Genomic DNA, 6,000 nt, shown 5'->3' with positions numbered 1-6,000 from the left:
AAGTTAAGTAATAGTCAGGTACCAGTAAATAGAAGTGGTATTGAAGTCTACTTCTCAGAACCTGGAATAGTTATTAATTGGGGTGAAATTTTGCAGGTTCAAATCTTAACTGAAAATAAAGTTAATACTCCATAATTATAAAGTCCCATAAGTTGTACTAACATAAGTGCGTGTCCACACATTTTTGCTAGTCTTACTCATCAGCCCTGTGACCTTTTGGGAAAAAAAGTAAAACAAGGAAAAAATTTCACTCTTCCTTACTTTGTTGGTTTTGTTTCCTTCCACAGCAGATATTGGTGACGTGGTTCAAACATATTAGGTAGGTTAACTTCAGTCCTATTTTCCAACTGTGAATTTATTTAAAAACTGAGATAAGTATAAATGAGTTGGAAGTTTATAGTATGAAAAACTTTCTGCATATTGACTTGAAGTAGTTTTTGTATGTATGCTTGGCATTTACATATAAAAGATGTTCAACAAGCATTACTTGAATACATCAAATATGATAATTAGATACAAGTTATCTATTGTAAGTTATATAAGTATATGCATATATAAATCAAATACAGATAAGAAATTAGCACTATTTTACCCCTTGATAAACTATAGAAGAAATACTATTCAACTGGCCAAGATTTATACTGCCAAAAACTACATATCAAGTAAAGGGCAATTATTGTCCCTATGACAACATTTGCTAGAATCATCAAACAAATAAACATAGAAAAACTTGAGGTTAACTAAGACCCCACTAAAACCCTAGGTCTATTTACTTCAACTTAAGCCAGATAACATAAATTTATACTGGTCTGAATACAACAAATGACACTCAACACTTGAACAACTGGGAGAAGTTTGTCAGGTAAAGAAATGACTACAAAAGCTGAATAAGGGCAAGAGACTGGCTCGTTTAATGATGACTTTTTTTGCCATTATCATGCCACCCAATCACCCGGGGCCCTAAACAGGGAACTGTTGGACTCCCCTATAGATAACATGGACCTACATCTCTGAGATCTCTCTCTCTACCATCACTGGTCAAACCTGTTGTGAACATCATTATAAGCCCTTTAGTAGGCTTCTTCCAGACTGTACCCTCACTATGAACTAGCATGGTAGAGACTACCCCAATCTCCAAAGGGAAGCTGGGTCATCCTACTTTGTCACTAAAGGAAGACTTTAATCTTCTTAGTGCAACCTAGATTGTTCTTAACTGTTATTATGGACTATGAGTTCAGTATGACAGAGACTCCGTTGTACATGCTTCTGTGCTATGAATAGATACGGGGCCTAGGTTAGATCATTGTATTAAACAGTTAACTAAATTTATTTATTATTAACTTATTAATAATTATAAATTATTAATTTATATTATCAATTTATTTATAAATTGTTTTATTTTAAAATTTTTATGAATTTTATTTATTTATTTATTGGATAGAGCCAGCCAGGAATCAAGAGGGAAGGGGAGACAGAAATGGAGAGAGACAGAGAGATACCAGCAGCACTGCCTCACCACTCTCGAAGCTTTCCCTCTGTAGATGGGGAATGAAGGCTTGAGCCTGGGCCCTTGCACATTGTAACATGTGCACTCAACCAGGTGTGCCAACATCCTACTCCTAATTGCATTTATATACCTTATTCAAGTTTGTGAGCAACTCTTTGCCCTAATTCTGCTTTTTAGTTCTCCTCTCGACTCTGATATTATCTTCTCAGACAATATTTCTAGTTCACCCCCACATTAGCTGTCAAACTCAAGCAAAGATTATTAAGACATATACTACTAGGAACTTTTCCTAAAATGGACTTCCTAGCTTCCTTCTACCCTAATGTCCCTACTTTCATTCTCTCTATTCCTACTTTCTGGTTCCTCTTTATTAAACATTTGCCCTGCTTCCTATCTTACTTCATTTCTGCTATTGAGTTGCAGATGCCACTGATTCTATCCTGATTTCCCTGGGCAAATGATCTCAACAGTGCTTCCTGGAACCTAACCTCTCCAGAGCCCTATTCCACTAGGGAAAGATAGAAACAAGATGAGGGTATATATTGACCTGATGTTGGTCATGCCCAGCAGAGAAGCAATTACAAAAGTCAGAACTCCCATCTTCAGCACCCCAGAGAGAATTACGGTCCATACTCCCAGACGGGTAAACAATAGGGGAATTTCCAATAAAGGGTAATGGGACAAAGAACTCTGGTGGTAGGAACTATGGAATCACACTCCTACTATCTTACAATCTTGTAAATCAGTATTAAATCACTAACACAAAAATAAAAAGATAAGAAATTAAGTAATAATTAAGGTGCATAAATATAAAAATATTACCTTCAGTTTAGACAGCATATCAGATACAGATTTCAATCATTGTCTGGTCTATTTCTAGAGTATATCAGTTACACTGTGTTTAGTTATGCATAGAAATATGTCATGTTGTTTAATGAAACTTGAATTAGCCTGGATCCCCATGTCCTATGTGAAAATACTCAGAAATATGAAACAAACTGATTTATTATAAAATGTATAGACAAACCTATCCACTAATAAATTGATAACATAATTTGTAAATAATTATTAATATTTTATAAAATCTCTACTCATAATTCAAATATATCATCAATCAATCCTTTTTCTAATTACTGGGAAAATAGACTTCTATTGAAAAGAGTTACAAACCCAAGTGTCTTAAAGTATACAATGCTATTGGTATTTACAAAATGGGTCTCAAATCTGTGTTTTGTACATGCCAATGTATGTGCTTTATATTGTCAGGTATCTCTCGTGAAAGTAAGGTGGTGTTGTACCTCTTGGAGTATACACAGTTCCATGCACAAGGACCTGGGGAGTGGGGAAGGGGGGAGCCTCACAAGTAGTGAAACCGGGTTGTAGGTGTCTCTCTCCCTCTTTTTTAAAAAATTTATTTATGTTCCCTTTTGTTGTCCTTTTTAAAATTGTTGTTGTAGTTATTATTGTTGTTGTTATTGATGTTGTCATTGTTAGATAGGACAGAGAGAAATGGAGAGAGGAGGGGAAGACAGAGAGGGGGAGAGAAAGATAGACACCTGCAGACATGCTTCACTGCCTGTGAAGAGACTCCCCTGAAGGTAGGGAGCCAGGGGCTCGAACCGGGATCCTTATGCCAGTCCTTGTGCTTCAAGGCATGTGCGCTTAACCTGCTGTGGTACTGACCATCTCCCTGTCTCTCTCCCTCTTAATCCTCTCCTCTTCTCTCAATTTCTTTTTCTCCTTCCAAAATAAATAAATATTAAAAAAAAGAAAAATCTTTCCTACCCCATGAGTGATTTTTAAAACACTTTTTTGTAAAAACCTTAAGTAATTTCTTAAGGCTGTCAAATTTTCCAGCTTAACTATGCTTTCTGTTTTTAATTTTTTTTTGCAAAGTTTAATTAATCATCTGGAAATGTAATTATTATTATTTTATACTTATTTAATTTTTCCCTTTTGTTTCCCTTGTTGTTGTTTTTTTAATCTTTTTAAATTTAATTTAATTTATGTATTCCCTTTTGTTGCCCTTGTTGTTTTATTGTTGTAGTTATTATTGATGTCGTTGTTGTTGGATAGGACAGAGAGAAATGGAGGAGGGGAAGACAGAGAGGGGGAGAGAAAGACAGACACCTGCAGACCTGCTTCACCGCCTGTGAAGCGACTCCCCTGCAGGTGGGGAGCCGTGGTTCGAACCGGGATCCTTATGCCGGTCCTTGTGCTTTGCGCCACCTGCGCTTAACCCGCTGCGCTACAGCCCGACTCCCCCTTGTTGTTTTTTATTGTTTTTGTTATTAATATCATCGTTGTTAGGACAGATAGAAATGGAGAGAGGAGGGGAAGACACAGAGGGGAAGAGAAAGATAGACACCTGCAGACCTGCTTCACTGCCTGTGAAGCAACTCCCCAGCAGGTGGGAAGCCGGGGGCTTGAATTTGCGCCACATGCACTTAACCCACTGCACCACCGCCCAACTCCCTCTTTATTATTTTTTTTACTAAAGACAGAAATGAAATTTAGTAATATAGTCTGATATTCAATTTATATTTTAATAGTGTGTCAAAACTTAGAGGGAATAAAATAATTATTTCCCAATTATAGTTATCAGAGATAATTTAAATAAATTTATGATGTACTCATTTTCAATTCTAAATATTCTGAGAATAAGAGTCTAAAGATTTTGGTTTCTTTGTTTATATTTTTCATTTTTTTATTGTCACCGTGATTATTGCTGGTGCCTGCACAACGAAACCACCATGCCCAGTATCCTTTTATTCCTCTACTTTTCCCTTACTTTTCATTGGAGAGACACCTCAAGCACTTGCAACTCCACTTTTCCAACCATAAAGCTTAGGTGAGGACCAGAGTCTTGAACCCATATCCTTGAACATGGTAATATGTGCACCCAACTGTATGTGCCACTGTCCAGAGCCAACAGTTTAAAGATTTTTAACTAATTACTAAAATGTCATTAGTTACATCCTAATTAATATATATATTAAAAAGTAATCATATCTTGGTGCTTATTTAGTCTCTTCAGAAAATTTTAGTAAAGTTAATTTTATTTTATAATCTATTATCACAAAGGTAAGTTATTTCAAGAATGGTTCAAACATTATCCATTAAAATACAAAGTGCTGATTCATAAAACATGGAGAATAAGAAGAGCAAATCTAATGTGTTTTATTTAAACAGTATTTTAATATTCTTCCTTTGCTGTTCTCCTTTTGTGCTGAGTTGTAAAGATCCATTTTACTGCATACTTTTTGTTTTATATTTCCATTAAAGTATGCCTGCATGAGACTTGGATATGAATTGAATTGTTTAAACTGTTCCTTGGTTATTAGATTTAGTTATTTTTTCCTTATTTCTTGTCATTGTCAGAGAGTGGTTTTATAATAATCAGTCTTAAAAACAGACCCTTCCCCACCTCTTCCCCACCATCCTGTCTCTCCCTCCTTTCCGCAGAGGACGTCCTCCTTGCAGCTCAATCTCAACCCAGTCAAGGAGACACAGGGACTCATCAAGGTCCTTGAGTGGGCTGCTTCTATCTTTCCTTTTGCTACCTAAGGAGGCTATATGGGCAAAACAGAAATTCTAGTGTCATGTCCGAAACATCCTGAAAATAAGACAGTTACTGCTGCTTTTGGTTATCCATTTAGGTTGAATCAGGCATCATCTCATGCACCTTCAGAACTAAATGTGTGTGCTGTAGTGTGGGGTTAGCATGTCCTTATTGGAGATTACTCTTCTGCACAATTCTATGTATCATTTGCAGTCTTTATCTTTCTGTACTGCACTGCTGCTCTTCTGTTCTATGTCTATTATATGAACTTGTATCTAGATAGTCGGAAACTTCCCATGGCTGACTTCACTGTAATTCTTGTTGCCACTTTTTTTTTTGTGGTTGGTGAGCACTTCAGCCTGTGCTAAAACTCTTACAGATATTAAAATAACTACCAGTTACAGAATCATCCAGTAACTTAAGCCCTGTGCTAGTCAAGTCCTTGTCACTTTATCTCTGTGATTAGTATGGTATCTCTAAATGTATCTGTGATCTTTCCTGAGCATGATATTTTGGGGGAGGAAAAGCACGGTTTGTGTATAAGGAGGCCAGCTTACACAGTCCATTGAATACTGCTTCCTATAACCAAGGACTCATGCCACCTCCTATAGGAATATAATTTCTTTTATTTCTTTATTGGGGAATTAATGTGTTACATTTAACAGTAAATACAATAGTTTCTACATGCATAACATTTTCTAGTTTTCCATATAACAATACAACCCCCACTAGATCCGGTATCATCCATTTTGGACCTGTATTCCCCTCTCCCCCACACCCCCGACAAACCCCAGAGTCTTTTACTTTGGTGCAATACGCCAATTCTAGTTCTGTTTCTGCTTGTGTTTTCTCTTCTGATCTTGTTTTTCAACTTCTGCCTGAGAGTGAGATCATCCAATATTCATCCTTCTGTTTCTGACTTATTTCACTT

The 6,000-nt window shown here is 36.4% G+C and overlaps 1 pseudogene; it reads left to right on the top strand.

Moving 5' to 3' along the window:
• The first annotated feature begins 4,969 nt into the window (after positions 1–4,969).
• On the top strand, positions 4,970–5,688 carry LOC103108441 (synaptophysin-like protein 1; annotated as a pseudogene).
• Positions 5,689–6,000: the final 312 nt, after the last annotated feature.

The sequence above is a fragment of the Erinaceus europaeus genome, chromosome 1 (assembly GCF_950295315.1).
Source record: "Erinaceus europaeus chromosome 1, mEriEur2.1, whole genome shotgun sequence".
Taxonomy (NCBI): domain Eukaryota; kingdom Metazoa; phylum Chordata; class Mammalia; order Eulipotyphla; family Erinaceidae; genus Erinaceus; species Erinaceus europaeus.
This window is presented reverse-complemented; position numbering and strand designations above follow the sequence as displayed.